This window comes from Aulonocara sp. 'chitande type north' Nkhata Bay, linkage group LG15 (genome assembly GCF_057382095.1).
Source record: "Aulonocara sp. 'chitande type north' Nkhata Bay isolate Kocher_YH1m ecotype deep benthic linkage group LG15, A_spYH_male_GT1.1, whole genome shotgun sequence".
Taxonomy (NCBI): domain Eukaryota; kingdom Metazoa; phylum Chordata; class Actinopteri; order Cichliformes; family Cichlidae; genus Aulonocara; species Aulonocara sp. 'chitande type north' Nkhata Bay.
Genome location: NC_141358.1, coordinates 21,978,731 through 22,000,314, shown reverse-complemented (window position 1 = coordinate 22,000,314; position 21,584 = coordinate 21,978,731). Strand labels below are relative to the sequence as shown.

General features: G+C 42.7%; 1 pseudogene across 1 annotated transcript; it reads left to right on the top strand.

Annotated features, from left to right (window-relative positions):
• Nucleotides 1–135: 135 nt before the first annotated feature.
• LOC147313012 (calcineurin B homologous protein 1 pseudogene) lies at nt 136–10,880 on the top strand (annotated as a pseudogene). Its single transcript, XR_015125129.1, has 2 exons — nt 136–1,316; nt 7,476–10,880. The product of XR_015125129.1 is annotated as a calcineurin B homologous protein 1 pseudogene (transcript).
• Nucleotides 10,881–21,584: the final 10,704 nt, after the last annotated feature.

The window sequence follows — 21,584 nt, the reverse complement described above, 5'->3', positions numbered from 1 at the left end:
GGCCTCGAACGTCACTGCATACGTAATCAACGCAAGCCTCGATTCGCGCTTCAGAAAAACGCCCCCGCGATTACCCGACGCGCGATTCGAAGCTTCGACACACAGGACACATCACTACTTTTAACCGAACATAGCAGCCGTTTTAGCTCGGTTAGTGTTAGGTATTTTAGTACCATGGTAGCATTTACTGGATATTGTTTTATAGTGACATTATGCAGGAAAACTCTGTCATTCAATAAGGCCCCTTTGTTTTAGTTATTTTTCTCTTTGACCCAAGAATTGATGTGTGAGAATCACAGGCTGGTACAAGGTTGAAATACCACAGAGATCACTCCCTCAGCTACATTAGTTTCTTAATCTTTTAGACGCCTGTTGAAGGCCAAATGGTTTGTTTCAGATTTCACTAATGAAAGAACTCTTTGTTTTGTGCCTTGAAAATATGTCGCTGAGATAATCACAATTGTAGCTGAACTAATAAACTACACAAAGGATGCTTCTTCACCCAAGGGCAGGAAGACGCTCCCTTATCTTGGTCTGTACTGGTTTAAACTGATAATCTGCTGTCTCATGAATTTTACCCTCTATATAAACTGTTGTACTTGTGAATAAAGTTGAGTCACTTTGGGAAGACAATCTAAAGCAGTCTCTGTTTTCTTGTTCTCCCAAGCTGCTCCCGAGCTCGTACTAACACGCTGAATGGCATGCTTGAATATTACTTGAGAATATATTTCAACATTATGCACTCCACACTGTATATAAATGCCACTTGTTTTGCACATATTCAACTCTGTATATTTTATATATTTTATTATTATTATTATTATTATTATTATTTTATTTTATTTTTTTACTATTTAATTTGTAAAAATGTGTATACACACACACACACACACACACACACACACACACACACACACACACACACACACGTAGGAAAATATTTAGTATACACATCCAGAAATGCATACACTATTATATATTGTACATATATTTATTAGTTTCAGGTTGGCCATTCTTGTATTTTGCTCGTTTGTGTTGTTGTGTTTGCACATCTCTGTTGCTTGTGGGGCTCGCACACAAGAATTTCACTTGCATGTGCTGTGCCAGTGTGCCTGCACATGTGATGTGACAATAAAAAGTGATTTGATTTGATTTGATATTTGACTGTGTTACAGACTAAGGGACATTCTCTGCTGATAGGTGAAGGTACATTCTCTGCTGATAGACGTCCACGCCTCGAAGGAAGTCGATCCACGGATTAGGCCCTGGAAACCGTTTCCTTCAATTTTGGTGTCAGAAGTGGGATCCTGACGAAGGTAGGCACTCGTCTTTTATTTTATAAGACTGTGTTATGCCTTTCTCAGTGATCCACATAGAAACGGGATACGCTGACGAGGCCTTCTTCAGTGGCCCACATAGTAACAAGTGGGATACGCTGAGGAGCCTTCGTTAGTGGCCCACATAGAAACACAGGAAGTTGCCTGTTGTTTTGTAAATAAAAGCAGAAAGGACACAGGAAGTTGCCTGCTGTCATAAACTAAGAAGTTGCTCACCAGCAGAAAGGACACAGGAAGTTGCCTGGGGTCATAAAACGAGAAGTTGCTCGTTAAAAAGTGAGAAGTTGCTCACTAAAAAGATAAAATTGCTAGCAAAAAAATCAAGTAACCTCAGGTGTGCCACAGCAAAAATAAAAACTAACTTAAATCCTTCAAAGCGTCTAAACCCCTCTGGAAATCACTGACCATGGGTCAGAATAATTCAAAGACCTTAGACGGGTCCGATAAAAACTCAAAATTAACTGTAAAACCGAAAAAAAATAAAATATAAAATCACAAATAGCGGCTCAGTACGACTCCCACTTCCAGTTACGTTTAACCCACGCTCGCGAATCAATGAAGACTTCCATGATTACGTATCCAGAACATGCGGAAGTGCTTACGTGACTGATTTCGTCTCGAACTTAAGAACTGTAAGTTTAATGCATCCTAATGTATTTCCGGAGCCCTATCCCGAACGATTATCGCCAGAAAACAGGTCAGTAGAAATGTTAAATACTATTTGTGATAAGGAAAGTAGGCTGATTAAAAAGTCCTGTAAAAAATATATGATAGAATGTCGTGATGTGACCAATCGCATGCTACCACTATGGAAAAAAGGACCCGAGCCAGACGTAAATGCTTTAAATCAAGCCAGTGTAGGCTCTAGTAAATCCACTGCAGAAAAAACTAGCCTTATATGCCCATCCGTTCAACCTACGGCTCCGCCGCCTTATGATGAAAAGACAGAATTAATAGCTGCTGCGGCGGCTGCACGTCATCAGCGCGTATATCCTGATATAACAGCAGAATCCCAAAAGAGTGAGGAAGGCACTGAAATGACACCTAAATCAGAAGAAGATGACTGGTTTAACCTAGATCAAAGACAGGAACGAGAATACACTGAACGAGAAAGAGAGTTACAGGAACATAAAAAGCAAACAAAACAGTTAATGGCAGAGTGTGAGGAAATCATGAAAGATCCTTTAACTGAACGTACGGAAGCTGAACTGCAGCAAGCAGTTTCCGTCATAGATAATCATGTTCAGCGCCACACTAGAGTAGCAAATGGTTTAACTGTGCCAAAAGCAATAACTAACACCAGAAATTTAATAAGGAACTACTTAAAGCAGAAAAAAGAGGAAAAAACTCAAGAGGGCCCCCACAAAAACACCCGTTATAAAGAAAAGCAGGGATCACAATTTAATGACGTCAGCCCCTCCCTTCCGTTCATGATAATAGGGGACATGTGTTGCATTCAACCCCCTAAAATTTCAGAGTTAGCAGCAACCATTAAAGAACTTCCCGATCCTCTACAAAATCCTACAGCCTTTGTCTCTGCATTACAGAGAAGTACCAGATACCACCACTTGGGTGGGCCTGATTATAGATATATATTATGTCAACGAATTCCAGGTGTGACTGAATCTCAGCTTATTGAAGAAGTAGAGGAACTAGACCCTAAAAATGACCAAGCAGCCAACACCACCTCGTTTTTGTGGATAAACGATGACAAAATCACAGCCTTTTTTCAAAATCTAAAGAAATTTCTGCTCACAATGTCTAGAGATAAAATTGATTTAAATGCAGTAACCATGTGTAAGCAAAAGCCAGATGAATCCATTCTAGTTTTTATGAAACGTTTCACACACTGCTGGACTAATGAGGCATGCATGCCTGAAGGAGGAAATGATCAGATTTTCATAACAACATTCTTAAACAATATTCATCCAGAATGTTCACAACTATTGAAGCTGACTGCCACTGATAATCTCTATGACATGAAAATAAAGAACTTTATCACACTTGTCAAAACAAAAGCTGGTGCAGATCTTTTCCCCAACAGCACGAAGGCTAAAAGTGTTAAGATTATGTTGAATTTTGATGTTGAAGGCTCAGAGGAAAGTGAAAAAATGATGTATGCAGGGGCCCCGCCCCCTCAACAAGCGCAGCAGGGAGATTTCAGAAGGAGAGATAGGAGTGGAGACGTATGTTTTTACTGTGGAAAAATAGGACACTGGAGGAGGGAATGCAAATCAGCAGCACATAGGTCTCAACCACAAAACACAGGACCAGCTCCTGCCACTAGGCGTCAGCAGAGCTCTTACAGACAAGGTAACTGGCAACGCAGACAGGAATCACATCAAAATAATGGCCCCTTTGCACTTAGGGAGCAACCTTATAATCCACATTTTAATCCCCATCCATATGATAACGAAAGACTGGACCAACCATAGGGAGGCCCAGGTGAAGATGAGGGACAGTGTGAAGCACTACACACGATGCTGCATTTGCAATTGTCCCGTAACACAGAAAGCTTGCCCATGTTAGATATAGAAATAGGTGAAAAGATTTATTCCTTTTTAGTTGACAGTGGAGCCACTAAAAGTTCACTGTCTGGAAAATTCTATAGTGGGCCTGTTTCCTCTGTGTGCATCAACACCATGGGAATAAACGGAACTCTAGTGCAATGCCCCAAAACTCATTCTCTAAAGACACGCTGGGGCCCAAAACCAGACGAAATTACATATCATCCATTCATAATTATTCCAAACTCGCCTGTGAATCTATTAGGCAGAGATTTAATGGCAAAAATGAACTTGTGTATTTCATTTAACACAAAGGGTGAAATGTTTGCAGATACTGATAACAGCTATGTTTTCTCTGCCCTATGCACCGACACCATGGAGAAGGAACAGCCTCTGTGTCAGCTGGACGCCTCAGCGGAGAATGAACTCAATATCCATCTGACTGGTATCCCACGTCACACTCTGTGTCAAAAACATGTGCAAACACCGTTACCAGGTAGCCCCATGCCTGGAAGCCACATATTTGTTTCTCTCACACTGTTCAACAACAATGATAACTGCACACACCAGTGAAGGCCGAACAGTGGTTTTGTCACATAACTCAGACATAGGCTATGACATTACTGCACCATGTCGACACACAGATCTAACCTACCCCATACACTGTACTATCTCTGCTGTCACATTGCCAGCTGAATATCAAAACATGACATTATGGTCAAGAGGTGAGAATGATGTAGGATTTATTGACTGTACACCTTATCATGCTCAGCTGAAAAACAACAAGCCGGTATATGTCAAGCAATATCCCATTTCCACTGAAAAAGCCGCAGCCTTAGACATCATCATAGGAGATTTATTGACAGCTGGAGTAATAAAGCCCACAGTATCTCCATATAACACTCCTGTCAATCCTGTGCCAAAGCCTAACAAACCTGGCGTATGGCGTTTCACACAAGACTTAAGGCAAATTAATGCAGTCATTATGCCTCTACCTCCTCTTGTCCCAGATGTCCCCAGCATACTGACATCTATTCCAGCAACAGCCACACATTTTACTGTGGTGGATTTGTGCTCCGCCTTTTTCTCAGTACCTGTGCATGAGGACACACAGCCGATATTTGCTTTTACACATAGAGATAAGCAGTACACATGGACTCGCTTACCCCAAGGCATGGTAGACAGCCCTGCGGCTTTCTCAATGGTGGTACGTGCTACCCTGGACGGCTTCATTCCTCCAGAGGGCTGTACTCTGATCCAGTATGTAGATGATCTCCTCCTCTGTGCTGAAAGTGAAAAACTATGTCAAACTGCCACACACATGCTACTCTAGCACCTCCAACAGACTGGCCACAAAGCATCAGCAAAGAAAATGCAGTACTGTCAGACTTCTGTTCAATATTTGGGATTTACACTGTCTCACGGACAACGTTCCATGACTACAGACAGGGTCAAAGCTGTGACCTCTGTCCCTAAGCCCACTACACAGAAGGAAATGGTGTCTTTCCTAGGCATGGTGAACTATTGCAGACAGTGGATACCAGACTGTTCTTTTCATGACCACATTCTGCGTGAATGCTGCAAAAAAGACAAGCCTCCTCGAATACTGTGGTCCACAGAAATGACTGCCTCTTTCAATGCATTACAGGGAGCGCTGACCTCCGCCCCTTGTTTGGGTCTGCCTGACTACCACTTACCGTTCCACCTGTACGTCACAGAGAACGGCACAACCTGTGCAGGTGTATTGGCCCAAGAGCATGGCTGTGGCTACCGTCCAGTAGCCTTCTACTCAAAGGTGCTGCCAGCAGTAGTTCAGGGGATGCCGGCCTGCCTGAGAGCAGTAGCAGCTTGCTCTATCATGATAAGGGACTGCGAGAAGCTCACACTCTCACATGACACTATTCTACACACCAATCACCAGGTCACGACCATTCTAGCAAACATAACTACACAACACATGACCGCACAACGTCGCTCAGGTTATGAAGCTACACTGACTTCAACAGCAAATCTCACTATAAAAGCAAGCAGCACACCCAATTCGCCAGCACACTTACTCATTCGTATGCTGTGTTCCTCTGACCGACAGGATGGTTCAGACGACCCTGACGATCATGATTGTATGACACGTATACAGGAATCCACAGCACCACGCCCAGACTTAGAGCAGACACCAATCCCAGACTCAGTCATTGTTTATGTGGACGGGTCCTGTTCAAAACCAAATGACAACTCATTTCTTTGTGGCTATTCGGTGGTGACATTGCCTGACATCATACTAGAGGCTCACTCATTACCATTTCACTCAGCACAAAAAGCAGAGCTCATGGCTTTAATACGCGCCTGTGAGTTACATGTGGATAAGCGGGTAACAATTTACACTGATAGCCGTTATGCATTCGGTGTGGTGCATGACTTTGGCACATTGTGGAGACAAAGAGGATTTAGATCTGCTGATGGAAAATCGATCGCTAATTCTGACCTTGTTCAAAGACTTTTGCAGGCTATACAGCTGCCATCGGCAATTGCAGTTGTTAAAACGAAGGGGCACAGCACGGCTGACACAGACGAAGCAGTGGGAAATGCTCTTGCAGACGTAACCGCGAAAGCAGCTGCTGCCTCACAGCAACCACCCAGAAAGGAAGTATTATCTTTGCCTTTACAGCTGCCACTTGTCACGCTCCCAGACTATTTAGAAACAAATGTTGACCTAAAATTCATACAAGAGCAAGCCTCTGCCTTAGATTACACTTACTGGGAAAGTAATGATTGTACCTTAGATAACAGAGACGGCTTATACAAAAACCTTGAGGGTTTGATTGCCCTCCCATCTTCACTACTGCCAATCCTTGTCCGCCATTTTCACGGTGTGAGTCATGTCGGACAAAGAGGGGTAATAGGAGCAATAAAATCAAGATTTGTAATCGAGAAAACATCACACGCAGTAAAACGCATATTAGCAACCTGTCTAACATGTGCACGAACTAATGTAGGAAAACCAAAAGCAAAACATCAGCATTTACCACAACCAGATTTCCCATTTCATACATTACAAATTGATTTTACACACATGCCAGCACAAGGAAGCATCAAGTACTTACTGGTAATAGTGGACCAATTTAGTAAATGGGTAGAAGCTTATCCAACATCAAAAGAAACTGCAGAAGTAGTCTGTCAAAAGTTGTGCAATGAAATAATACCCAGATTTGGAATACCTCACCAAATTAACAGTGATAGAGGACCTTCATTTACATCAGAAGTAATTCAAAAGTGTGCTAAAACTCTAGCAATAGACTGGAAATATCATGTACCATACCATCCTCAGAGTTCAGGAGTTGTAGAAAGAATGAATAGGACCATAAAAAATCGCCTGACTAAAGCAATGATAGAAACAGGAATGACCTGGATCAAACTACTTCCTCAAATCCTCTGCGAGATTAGAATGACTCCATCCGCAGCAACCAAATTATCTCCATTTGAAATAATCATGGGAAGACCGTTTCCAACACCATGGTCAGCCTCCAGAGGGGCACCGCTATTGGAAGGGGACATAGACACTGCATTGTCTGACTATGTTCATAACCTGGTAGAAACACTGAATAATAACTATCAGAAAGTTTGTCTCTCTCAGCCTCTCCCTTCCATAGATCCAACCCATCCGTGGAAACCAGGAGATGCGGTGTTGGTAAAGTCGCTAAAACCAAGGGCACTCGGGGAGGCCGCGTGTTCCAGCCCCCAGACTGTACTTGCAGTGACGAGAACCAGCATCCTAACAGACGGACAACCTCAGTGGATTCATGCCAGCAGGGTTAAGACCAGCCCCACCAAACCACCTAAGGCGTCGGATCAAGTAGATGACGACTCAGGCGAGCCAACGCCCGGATCCAATCCACCTACACACACACAATCACTGATTAACACACAACGCCTGAAAGAACAACAACAAGGTACTCGAACATCCAGCAGGAACAGAAAGCCTAGAGTACCACACAATGTCTAACCTGATAAAGATAGACTCGTTTCATCCTGATAATGGAGAAAATGAAATGCCCATTGTCATCACACGACGCTTATACGGTGTCTCTCGAACCTGGGACCAGGCCAGGAGACGACTAAAGAACTGTCTTTTTTATATATTTAGGTTATTAATCATATCTACTGCATTAACCTTAGGATTTTTATTTACTATTTCGTATTGTAAAGTGCAACCCTGTTCACATTTCTGCAAGCCACATTCTCAATGATAACCCATATAGCTACTAGTACAGCTACTTCAATGTATTTGCAATTAGCACAAATTGATCCTGAGGATGTGCCAGATGTTACCAATGATGTTCCTGATGTGTATATTGAACATTAGGTTGTGAACTATTACATTTTATGATTTGCTTTTTATATTATGTTATTACATTTGTGATTTTTCCTTTCTATTTGAGTTATTATTTTTAAAAATAATAAAAGAGGGGAACTGTTAGGTATTTTAGTACCATGGTAGCATTTACTGGATATTGTTTTATAGTGACATTATGCAGGAAAACTCTGTCATTCAATAAGGCCCCTTTGTTTTAGTTATTTTTCTCTTTGACCCAAGAATTGATGTGTGAGAATCACAGGCTGGTACAAGGTTGAAATACCACAGAGATCACTCCCTCAGCTACATTAGTTTCTTAATCTTTTAGACGCCTGTTGAAGGCCAAATGGTTTGTTTCAGTTTTCACTAATGAAAGAACTCTTTGTTTTGTGCCTTGAAAATATGTCGCTGAGATAATCACAATTGTAGCTGAACTGATACACTACACAAAGGATGCTTCTTCACCCAAGGGCAGGAAGACGCTCCCTTATCTTGGTCTGTACTGGTTTAAACTGATAATCTGCTGTCTCATGAATTTTACCCTCTATATAAACTGTTGTACTTGTGAATAAAGTTGAGTCACTTTGGGAAGACAACCTGAAGCAGTCTCTGTTTTCTTGTTCTCCCAAGCTGCTCCCGAGCTCGTACTAACACGCTGAATGGCATGCTTGAATATTACTTGAGAATATATTTGACTGTGTTACAGACTAAGGGACATTCTCTGCTGATAGACGTCCACGCCTCGAAGGAAGTCGATCCACGGATTAGGCCCTGGAAACCGTTTCCTTCAGTTAGTTAGCTTTTTTGCTAACTTTAATAGAGACACTTGGAGAGCTTGCGCAAGACGCCTTAGCGAATCATCTCAATTGTAAAGTTCCGTTAACATCTCACCATGGGATCCAGAGTGTCCAGATTACTCAGCAGATTACTCAGAGAAGAGGAAATTGAGGACATTGAAGAAATTAAGAAGGAAACTGGCTTTTCCCACAGGAAGATCACTCACCTGTACAGACGTTTCACCAGCCTGGATAAAGGGGGAAACGGCACCCTCAGTCGAGATGATTTCCATAGAATCCCCGAGTTGGCCATCAACCCTCTGGGAGATATAATCACCAACGGATTCTTTCCTGAGGGAGAGGACCAGGTAAATTTCCGGGGCTTCGTGCGGACCCTGGCTCACTTCAGACCAATCGACCAAGACAACGAGAAGAACAAGAACCCCTCAGCTACAGAGCCCCTGAACAGCAGAACAAACAAGCTGCTTTTTGCTTTCCGTCTATATGACCTGGACAGAGATGGCAAGATCTCCCGAGATGAGCTCCTGCAGGTCTTGCGGATGATTGTTGGAGTCAACGTTTCAGATGAAGAACTCGGCAGCATTGCTGATAGGACCATCCAGGAGGCTGACACAAACGGAGATGGCTGCATTTCCTTCAATGAGTTTATTAAGGTCATGGAAAACGTGGATGTGGAACAGATGATGAGCAGCTGGTTCCTGCGATAAAGTTTCATTATTGTTATCATTTTTTTTTTTGTAATTTGTTTGTGATAAAGTTGTATGAAAGAGTTAGGATAGAAAGTGTTACACAAGTTATTTGAATGTTGCTATTTAAACTATTTTGTACATTTTGTAAAGCATCTCGTACCTCTGCTTTATTGCTGTTGATGCCAAAGAAACACATCAATACATACATCTACATTCAATGCTGGCATTTACAACTTTTAAGGTGATTTTAGACCTTGTGATTATGTTTGTTTGTTTGTTCACCTAAATGAAAAAAGAAGATTCAGTGGCCCTTTCACTAATAAATTGTCTGTATAAATTGTCTGTCAGTTAAAACTTTAAGTTGTTAAAATAAGCAAATAATGTGAAGTTACTTTCAAAATTTTATCATAATCATTAAAATCTCTCCTCCTTTCTTACCTGATGAATGAGGGCTGAAGGTAAAAAGCTGCTCTTTGCCATCTTCTGTTGTTACGTTACACTTAAAGTCAGAGTTAGATATGTGACTGTATAAAGAATTTACAAAAGTCACAGTAGCAGAGCAGGACGACTGTAATGTTTTTATGTTTGAGTAATCTCTATTCAGACCTTCACTGTAATGGATCCACTTCACTTTGTGTTCACAATGTCCATGTACCTGCACAGAGCAGTTTAAAGTCACCTGATCCCTGCTCTTCTGTTCAGTCACTGGTGAAGATAAACGCAAGAAGAATTAAAAAGTATGAATACATTTCTTTTCACTAAATGTAATGTTTTATGATGTTGCTCTAACAACACAGTTTGAACTTCAACATATTGTGGTGTAAATACTCACTGATGACATCAGACAGATAAACCACAGCATCTGGACCTTGCTGTTTCCCTGGATTGCCTCTAAACTGTCTGCAGGTGTAACGACCAACATCCTCAGCTGTGACCTTCTTTATAACCAGTAAACATTCTGCTGTAACACTCAGTCTGTCTGATTTGACTGTTTCTTTGATTTGTCCAAGATTAACCAGCTCTACTGCTGCTTTTCCTCTTGAATCAGTGAAGAGCCAGGTGGTAGTGTCACAGCTGTGATGGTTTTTGATCATGTTTTCACAAGGCAAAGTGACTTTATCTCCATCTCTGACAGTGAAGGAGAGTGAAAGATCTCCACTTAGATCTCCTGAGAATATAACAGAAAAAAAAACAATAGTTGTCTGAACGGAGACGATTTACATTCTTATTACAAAAGAACTAACAAAAAACTTGGTTTGGGTTGTCAAACAAAAGCACAGCTCTCTTGGATTTCAAAATAAAGTAAAACTCAAAAGAAGAAAAAAAATCTCTTACGTATTACATGTATCCTTACCTTCAAACTGAAGCACAAATATAAAAAAAACACAGACCTTGTAATACATCTAGATACACGGAGAGCTTCCTTTAATTAGTGAATCATAATGTCCTCATAAAGACTTTCAGCTTACTCTTAACAACCAGTTCAAAACAAGTTCAGCTGATTTGCTCCACAAAGACTCCAAAGGAGGAATATAAAAATAAATGCAGAAAGCAAACAGAAAGTATCACAGCATAAAAGCTAAAGTAGGTAAAAGAAAATTGATGTAGAAATTACACCTAATAATTGAGACAAAACAAGAGTTTGGTGACTATTGTAACTGAACATACTTATCAATATCAGACGTCTATCATTAAGACAGTGAATTATTCAAAACTACTTCATGCATCTGTTAATCTTAACAATAATCTATTCAGTAAGTTAGATGCTGATAAAGTGTTACAGTAGGAAGAGGTTTTCAAAGCTAATTAATTTTCATATCTGAAAATGTGTGTTTGAAATTTGTTGTTGAGATTAAGTAAAATAGCAAAAAGGTTTTAGTTGTAAATAAAGGTTTCCTTACCTGAAAAAAGAAGCAACAGAAACAGAGAAATGTTGAAGAATTTGTGTTCAATCATCACGTTTTGTTCTGGTTTTCCTTCTTATTTTGTCACATCTATAACTGGCAAACTCTGTTGTACTTGTCAAAGACACATGCCTATCTAGTTTACTTCCTGTCTAGTGATGGGTCGTTCGCGAACGAAATGGCTCTTAGAGCCGGTTCTTTGACGTGAATGACGCGAGCCGGCTCCTTATCGCGAGCCGTCACGTGGTTTTTTTTGTGGTTTTTTTTTTCTTTCTCTCAGCCTCTCTCTCGCACTTTTTTTCTGCTTCACTCTGCAAGCGAGCCTTGTGCTTTACGCTGGGCAGAGGGGGGGGGGGGGAGGGGCGGTAGTTACACTCAGTAGCACAGGAACAGAGCCAGAGAGAGAGAAAGAGAGGCAGGGACAACAACATTAGAAAGGTATAGTAATCATCCACAACTATTTTCGGTTGCAGATGATAAAGGATTCAGAAAGTTTATTCATGCAGGTCCATATGACAGAGAATATGCATGTTCTTTTTGTTTTCATATTATAATTTATATTTAATTGTGTTGTGGTTTGCAGTGTTTTGTGTTGTTTTCACTTTAAATTTGTAAAAGAAAAAAGCTGAAAATTTAAATAGTTAAAACTTGAAATGTGAATAGTTGATTTTTGTATTATGTGATTTATTTATTACATTTTATGTGGAGTGAATAAATAAAAGTATATTTACGGTGGCCCCTAGAGACAAAGCACATACAAACTTCAAATCACGTACGAACTCTGAAGCATGTACAAACTCCAAAACACGTAAAAACTCCAAAACACGTAAAAACTCCAAAACACGTAAAAACACGTACAAACTCCGAAGCACGTAAAAACTCAGAAGCATATAAAAACTCAGAAGCACATAAAAACTCAAAACACGTACAAAAGACAACAGAAGTGCTCCAGGATGCTGGGCGCAGTGTTGAGCCTTTGTTATCTTGTGGCTACACAAGCCAGCAAGTACCAACGACCGGATTTGGTGTGTGGTAGTAACAGGTAAATGAACTTTTTTTTAAATTATTTGAATATATATGAGTGCCTGTGTATAAATACACAAACAATACACACATGCTTTCAATTGTGTAATTTAAGTGATCTAGTAGCTCTGCTTTGGAAGTTCAGTTCATGCTAGAAATGTGTTTTGGAGTTTGTACGTGTTTTGTCTCTAGGGGCCACCGCATATATTTATATATAAACATATATAAATAAAACCACTTTTTTTACGTTAGTAATTCCTTTTGTGCATAATTTTATATTATTGTTAATAATAAATTAATTAAAGCAACAAAACAACCTGAAGAGCCGGTTCGGAGCCGAAAGAGCCGGCTCTTTTTAGTGAGCCGAACCGAAAGAGCCGGATCTGTAAAAAGAGCCGGAAATCCCATCACTATTCCTGTCTCCTCCTCATTCAGGCTGTGGTCATTTTCAATGTTATGGTTATTTCTTGTATTTATTTTTTAATGTAGATCATATGAATTCCCTCAGTTTTTCAAATGTGTAGACCCCTTCTCAACCAAACTGACACTGCAGTCTTACTAATTTTGGTGGAGGTAAATAAGAGTAATTTTATAGGATATTAAATAATGTGTTGTAGAGTTTTATCTCCACTAAAGCCACAGCACACTTCCTGTCCACTGCCATATATCAAAGTATGTATTTGTACCAATTGTCTTGTGCAAACTCATATTGCTTGTTCAGTGTTTAACAGAATCCATGTTGGTGATGGTAAGCAAGACTTTGCTCTTAATGATTTAGCTTGTTTAATTCATTTTTAATGAGCAGCAGCAGAGCGGGGGAGGTGTTATCCACAAATGACCAGAATAAACATAAGTGGGAATATTTTGTATTTTAGATTGCTTTACTTTCTTGCAACCTAAAAAAATGTATTTAGTTCTCAGGTCCTAGTTGCTTTGGCTTTATTCCTCCCTTAGTGTAAAAGCTAGTTCTGTTCATGTGGATGCAGTGGCAGGTTTTCACATTTTCAGTGCCACTCATTCAAGTGACTGCTTTAGTCTCATCCTTTCCCCATCCTTATAACACTGGATTTGCATAATGACTGAAACTAGCACCCCTGTTTACCTTTCTCATTTCCTGTCTTATTTTGTTGAGCATGTGTTTGTATAGGAATTTCTTTTACTTATGTATTAATCACATTATTTTATTGTATAATGCCTTGGTGCCACTGGATTTTAACATGTCTGACACCCATACTGTAAGACAAATGGTGGAGGTGTTGTAAGGAAGTGTGAAGTATCTTGGTGTCCACATCTCCTCAGACCTGACATGGGCTGCCCACATTCAGGTCCAGACCAAAAAGGCTAGGCAGCGCCTGTATCACCTACGACAACTGAGGAAGTTCAGGGTCTCTCCAAAGATCCTCAGGATTTTCTATACAGGCGCTGTGGAGAGCATCCTCACACAGAACATGACATCGTGGTTTGGGAACAGCTGTGTGAAGGACCAAAAAGCTCTCCAGAGAGTGATCCGTACAGCAGAACGCTGCTGCAGGATTGCTCTCCCCCCGCTTCAGGACACCTACACCAGGAGATGCCGGACTAGAGCAGCGCAGATACTGAAGGACCCGTCCCATCCTGGCAACAAACTGTTCCAACTTCTGCAATCTGGTAGAAGGTTCCGCATCTTCCGGGCAAGGACAGAGAGACTCAAGAGGAGCTTCTATCCCCAAGCCATCCGTGCCCTAAACACACACACCCGCCCTCTCACATCATCTATAATTGACTGAGACAGGACTCTTCCAGACACTAAACCAAGGCACAATGTACATTTCAATTCCTTTAATTTTAAATATGTTTATATTGTCTATCCTGTAAAATAGTCAGATGTCTATTCATATTAATGTACAGAATTCACCTGCTTGCTGCTACTACTGCACATTCACCCAATGTATATATATATATATATAATGTTCTTCCTCTACATCCCCCCCCCCCCCCAATTTTTGCACATGTCGAGGAGCGTGTCAGGCTACATTTCACTGTGTGTTATACTTGTATAACTATGTGACAAATAAAGAACCTTGAACCTTGAACCTTGAAGGGAGTGTGAACCTTAATGTGTGAAACAGCTGTGTACTGCCTTTTGTTCCTGAAGAAGGTATTTAACTGAGAGCCATGCTAGGCTCAGTGAGACTCTGCTGACCTGCCCCGCGGTCATGTAGGCTCTCCACAAGCTTGGTTTTCTGTTCTTTGTGTGTTTGGATTAAAGAATGTTAGCTACCGCTCACCGCTCGTCTGCAGGCTTTATTTAAATGGAAAACCTCCACAACATGTTCCATGTGTGCATTGTCTTGGGTTTTGCTTCCTTTGTTCCTTTGTTTTCCTTTACTCCAAAGTGACCTTATCTCCGTCTCTGACAGTAAAGGAAAGAGAAAGATCTACTGAGAATATGCCAGAGAAGTAGAAATGTCACCATTACTTTTCAGAGTGCAGATTAATGACATACTTAAGCAGAGAGAGTTTGAATTTGGATGTTTATTTTTTTCATTTTTTGGACTGCAACTACTTTAATTTGCTTTGCTTAAAGAAACATCACTGGCATCTTATTTACATAAAGAACACTCATTTATGAAAAAATAAAATATGAAAAAAAAGTTCCAAAAAAATTTGGTAGCTTAGTTTCTTGCAATTATTATACAGCACCCCCTTCTGGACAACAGTAATTGTTACAAAAATAAATGAAGCTGGTTGTTACATGGGGAACTTCAGCCTAACATCTTCCATTATACACTCCAGGGGCCCATTCTTCGTACCTCGCTAAGTAGGTTAGCCGGATTAGATTGTTGACGATTTCGCGTGATCCTGGATCAGTCGGTTCCCCGAAGCTCATCCGGGACTTGCTGTCATAGCAACAGAGCCGTAAGCGTAAACCTGCTCGGGAGCAGGTTTACTTTATGTAAACAGGATTAGATCGCGGCCACGCAGGTATGTCCGCTTCATTTATACGAAAGCAACAGCGATATTCCACCACTGTTTCACCATAAATAAATATTATCAATGTAACTAAAGATAATGCAGCACTTGATCCTTTTATTGATGTCACACAGATACATACAGGTCATTTCCTAAAAAAGGGAAATGAACTATTAACATTCTATTACATGTATGTGATTATTACAGATTTAATTCATATTTCAGAGTAGTAATTGTAAATTACTTCGTGTAATCAAGATGAGAGACCACGGCTATAAAAGCGAAGGTGGATTTGGGAAGCCTGTCGCAGCCATGTCCTGTCCGTATACGCGACCAACCCATTGCGGAAGGTGCAAGATTGATAAGGAGAGTCCTCAGAATTCAGCGTATATTGCGGGACAGACAGGATCCTTTAGCTCAGCGCGACAGTGTGCTCATAGAGAGATATCGATATTCCCGTGAGGGTATTATTTACTTAACCAACTTGTTGACGAGGGGGTGCAGGACCACCACCTGTCTTTTTTTGCTCTGCCCTTTTCTTGGTTGCTGTTATGAACAAACTAACAGAGTATTACAGGCCAGTATTACCTTGCCAAGAGACGCAAAGCAATATAAGAGATAAATATTACCATTCTGTAGAATACTCCTGTATTCCACTTTTACTTGTTCCCATGTTCTTGTGGGTCCTGTTGTGGCTCTAATGTGAAAGGGGATATAATATAACATATTATAATATAATATAATGCCATATGATATTGGACAATATAGTGTCATATGATAGATCTACCCTACCGCCTACTGGTGTTGGCCAGAGGGGCCGATGGCGCGATATGGCAGCCTGGCTACAACCGTAGCTGCCTCCACCAGTGTGTGAATGTGGGAGTGAATGAATAGTGGTATCGTAAAGCGCTTTGGGTGCCTTGGAAAGCGCTATATAAATCCAATCCATTATTATTATTATTATTAAATTACCTACGAGTTTGATTTGTCAGCAACTTTCTGCCAGCCCTCTCTCCTTGCTTTTGCAGCCTTTGCAGTGTTCTCTTGCGTTTTAATTAAACTCTGAAACTCCTGTAATCCCTCAATCAGGAGTTCTTGCTCTGCTGCCGGAAAATACCGAGCACGCCCCTTCGACATTTTCGCCGACCAATCAGCGGGTTGCCGATCAATGTTTCTACTATCGATGCGTAGCCCCTTTTACGACACCCAGTGATGTCACATTCCTGCGTCCAGCTGTAGTAATCGTCAACAGCAGGTGTGTTCGGGGAACCGGATTAGCGAGCTCACGGTTAGCGCGATGATTTGATCTTGGATGTGTCATTTGATCTTGGATGTAGTAAGCGACGTACGAAGAACGGGCCCCTGTAGACATAAAACTAATAACAAAACAGTGATGTTGATTGAAAAGTGTGTATCCAAAACAAAAGCCAAACTTTTATTGGGGCAAGGAAAAAACCAACAGGGACCAGATAACAATATCCATCAAACAAAGCTGAATATACAACAGGAAATCTCATAAGCAGACAGACAGTAAGCATCGAACAGAATGAGTGGTTACACCCACAGGAAATGAAAGGGAAACAAACACTGCCGCAACTAATCGATTAAGCAAGTACACACTCCAGCAGCAACGTGTGTTTAAATACACAACAGGTAATGAAGGAAGGTAAACTAGATGGGAAAACAAACACTGCTGCGACTAATCAAGGAGGCAAATACAAAGGAAGTGAAATTTATTAGAAAGTGCAGGCAACAAAAATAAAACTGTAAATAAAAGAGAACAATCCAAAAAAGACAGAACAGAAAATATAATAGAAAATATAATATATAAATCTAAATAATATAATATCCAATATAATTCCAAACTGAAAACACTGTTGTTGGGTTTCCTATTGTTGTATTTTGTCTATACACCCTTGTGGTTAAAAAAACACCTAAGGTCCAAAAACGTTTGCAGGTTCAGGGAAAGTTCATTAGTCCTGGTTAAAGTAATATACTTGGGTATGGTTGTGGTCATGACTGTAACTTTACTGAACAACTGTTTTCACTGACTTCACAGATGACAATAAGCTTGTCATGTAATGAAATAAATGTATTTGTTCAATGTTATTGATCTGATCAAGGTCTAAATAATCCAACACTAAACTTTGATCGGAGCAGGTGCTTAAATCTGTTCAACACTGACCTGTGCTGTTATTTACTTTTTTGGGCCACTCTCCAAGTCAGTCAATGGGAAAAACATCCACCGTCCACCTTTTCCACCATGTGTCACTTTGCACTTCAAAATCTCCAACAATTGTTGGATTGGTAAATATGATCAGATGTTGTAAAGGTCACACTAGCTGAGCAGGTAGACTGTGATATCCACACGCCATTGTCATTGTTATATAGTCATTTCACAGTGTATTTGTATTCTTCATATTTGGACACAGAGCAGTTTAATGTCACTGTGTGTGTAGCCTGTGTGTCCTTTAGATATTCTAAACTTGCAGTGGATATTGTCTCCTTTCACTTTAACTCTCATATGTATGTGTCCTGATTTATGATCAATCTCAGGTGTCTTGAACTGAATTTCTTCATTTAGATAAGTTTAAGATAAGAGATAAGATAAGATAGAACTTTATTAATCCCTCGGGTGGGTTCCTCTGGGAAATTCGACTTCCAAAGAAAAGCACAGCAACGACCGAAGTTACAGTTACAAAAAGAGAATTGTTATATATATATACACACACACACACACACACACACACACACATATATATAAATACAGAGACAAATATAAATAAAATATACAAAGGGGATAAATAGAATAAATAGGAATAAAAAAAATAAAAATACAAGTGAATTGCACATTTCAAGTATTGAGTCTATTGCACCGTTGACTATTTACAAAAGTATTGCACAAAAGGTATTGCACAGTGAGGTGAAGAGGCACTACAGCTTAGTTGTTCCCCCCTCCTTTGTCCTCCTGTTTCCCCTCCCTCTCCCCTCCAGAGAGGAGTTAAACAGTCTGATGGCGTGTGGGACAAAGGAGTTTTTAAGTCTGTTAGTTCTTGTCTTGGGGAGAAGCAACCTGTCACTGAACAGACTCTTCTGATTGTTTATGGCCGTGTGCAGAGGATGCCCAGCATTGTTCATAATGTCCAGCAGTTTCTTTAATGTCCTTTTCTCTGCCACTGTCACCAGAGTGTCCAGCTTCATGCCGACCACAGAGCTAGCCCTCCTGATCAGTTTCTCCAGCCTGGATGAGTCCTTCTTTGCTGTGCTGCTCCCCCAGCACACCACAGCATAGAAAAGTACTCCAGCAACCACCGACTGGTAAAACATCCTCAGGAGCTTCCTGCAGATGTTTTTGTTTTTTTGTTTTTTTTTCTGCCTGTCCCATTTGGTTCTTTAGCCATCAGAATTGTTGTCTGAAGACCAACAAGGATACCCAATGGATTTACTTTGCCAAATGGATCATCGTGGCATTGCCGTATTGGTCCATTTGGTCGATCTTTGTTTTTATTATTTATTATATTTTATTTTCAGATGTTACAGACGGGACAGACATGAGTGAGGGATAGGAAAGGAAGAAAGAAAGAGGAAGGAAAGGAAAAACAGAAGGGGAGAGGGACAGTGAGAAAGGGGGGGAGAAAAAAAATAAAAATCTCCTGGATCACCTGTTGAGAGAAAAATAGAAAACAAGCAAAAAAAACAAAGCAACATACTAAACACAACACCATTGCATTAATCTAGCTAAGTGTAAACAGCAGTAAATACTAAATATTCAATGTTGTTGTGCAGCACGCAGGACAGATGTGCTTCGAAGTAGCGGCCAAGAAAGGTGTAATTTGGGTCTACGAGCAGTGAACACCCGTGTGTACACCTGTGTGGATCAGCATGCTTGTATTCCAAAGGTTTCTCCATGTAACGATCTGCTAGGGAGTGTGGGGGGGCCACAGCCCCGTCCTCCAGGGTGTGAAGCGGGTATGGAGGAGGTCAAACTCTCGACATCCAGAGGCCCCCAGAACACAAGAGACCATGGAAGACCAACAGAGGGGCAGCCGCGGAGCAGAAGCCAGGGGGAGTTGCAGTGACGCGCCCATGAGCTCCGCCGGCCCCCAGCTGCGCCTGAGTGACCGAGCCCCAGGCCGAGAGGCCGGGGGCACCCCACCTCCGAAGGGGCCCGAGCGAGCCCCAGGCTCCAGGCCCCGATAAGCAGCCGCCAAGGAGTGAGCCGGTGTGTACCTGGACGCCCACCCCCAGACACAAAGAACCACCAACGCACCGACACCTGAGGGAGTCTGCCACCGGCAGGGGAAGTGGTGGGGGGAGATAGGCCTCCAAACCTTGGAGGGCCTGAGGTGTCCCCAGAGAGGTGGCGTCTGATACCCAACCTGACATATAGACCCAGACATACAGGCACACACAGACACAAACATTCATTCCCACCCTCATGCTCTCATGTGCACTCACTCCACACTCAACCAACGTGGAGACAGACATAAAGAGACGCTGTACACACGATCACACTCCCCAAGCGTACTCTACAAACCGGGTCTAGGTACCCTTGCCCCTGGAGGGGGGAACTGCACCCAGACCCAGGTGGTGTTACCCTTTTCCCTGCGGTGGGGAGAGGCAGACCACCCCGACTCCGTAGCAGCAGGGAGGCCCCACACCCCAGACCGCAGTCGGACGGCCAACTCCTCCTAGCCCTCCCGCTCCAGCAGGCCGCAGAGAACGGGGGTGGGAGAAGATTCCAAACCTCCCTCCACCCGCTCATTGTAGTGTTGATGCATGTGTTCTAAGGTGCAATTAAAACCCAGGAGGGCATGGAGCTACCTGCCAAGGAGCAGCAGGTTCCTGCTAGCCCTCAATGTCTAAGTGTATTTAAAATTGAGAGGTGGGCAACGACGCCAGGGGTGAGGTGTACACCCTGATGGTAATTTGGACTCCGTGATTGTGCCCACCCCCAAGATCCTATATGTATGTGTAATGAGAGTGTGAATAATGTGAATGTCTAAGTTGTGGGATAAAATTGAGGCAGAGGCAGCCAGAAGGGGACGGGGGGGGGGGGGGGGGGGTAGCCTCCTCCGCACCCTGGTGACATACCCCTACTCCAAGGCCTGCATGTGTGGGTGGTTGTGGTGGAGCGGGAAGAGGGAGGCAGCTGGAGATGGGGAGGGAAGGAAGGGAGGGGCAGGTAACCCCTCCCTGGGGCCAGCTCCCCCGCTGACCCCAGTAGGCACTCCCATACTCCGCGACCCGCCAGGGAAAGGGGGCTCAGGCCCAACCAGACCGGGGCCCAGTGCAGCAGCGCCCCCCGGCCCCACAGAGCCCAGGACAGTCCACCCAACCCCACCACAGAGAAAACTGCACCCACCCCACCATCCACTCATCTTCCAGACTACATAAGACAGTAAACGCCCAGGCTGAGATCTTCCTCCACCTCTCCTGTATCTCCCCCTCCTGCAGAGAGAGTTCCTGAAGAGAGGAGAGCTCCTGCAAGATGTGACCATCTCCCCCACCAGTTGAAGAGCCCCCCAGGTGGCTCGACGCACCGGCGGCACCCTGCTCCAGGGCCGGGCCCCCATGCACCCACCCGCCCACAACCCCGGCAACACACCAACCAGGACCCAAGCCCCCAAGGCCCGGCCCGGGCCCCGGCCCAGAGACGGAGCACCCCTAGAACCTCACGCCCATCCCGGACCCACCCAGGGCCAGCCAGGCTACCAGGTCAGTAACCCACGTCCATCAGCACAGACCCTCCCCTAGCCCCGCTGCACGCAGCCGCGAGGAAACAGTCACCTGAGAGCCAACAGAGCCCCCAACCGGACATGACCGCTACCCCGGGTTGAGCCCCCCAAGGAAGTTGCCTCCGGGGAACCCCCCGACGCCCCAAGCCTGTCCCTACCCCCACACCGATCACAACAGTGAAGGCGGGACCAAACTATGACCCCCCACCCCCACTAGGTGATGGAGCTGATAAAAGGGGCCCAGAGCAATTGATCTGATGTGGTGGCAGAGGCTGTATCAAGACTA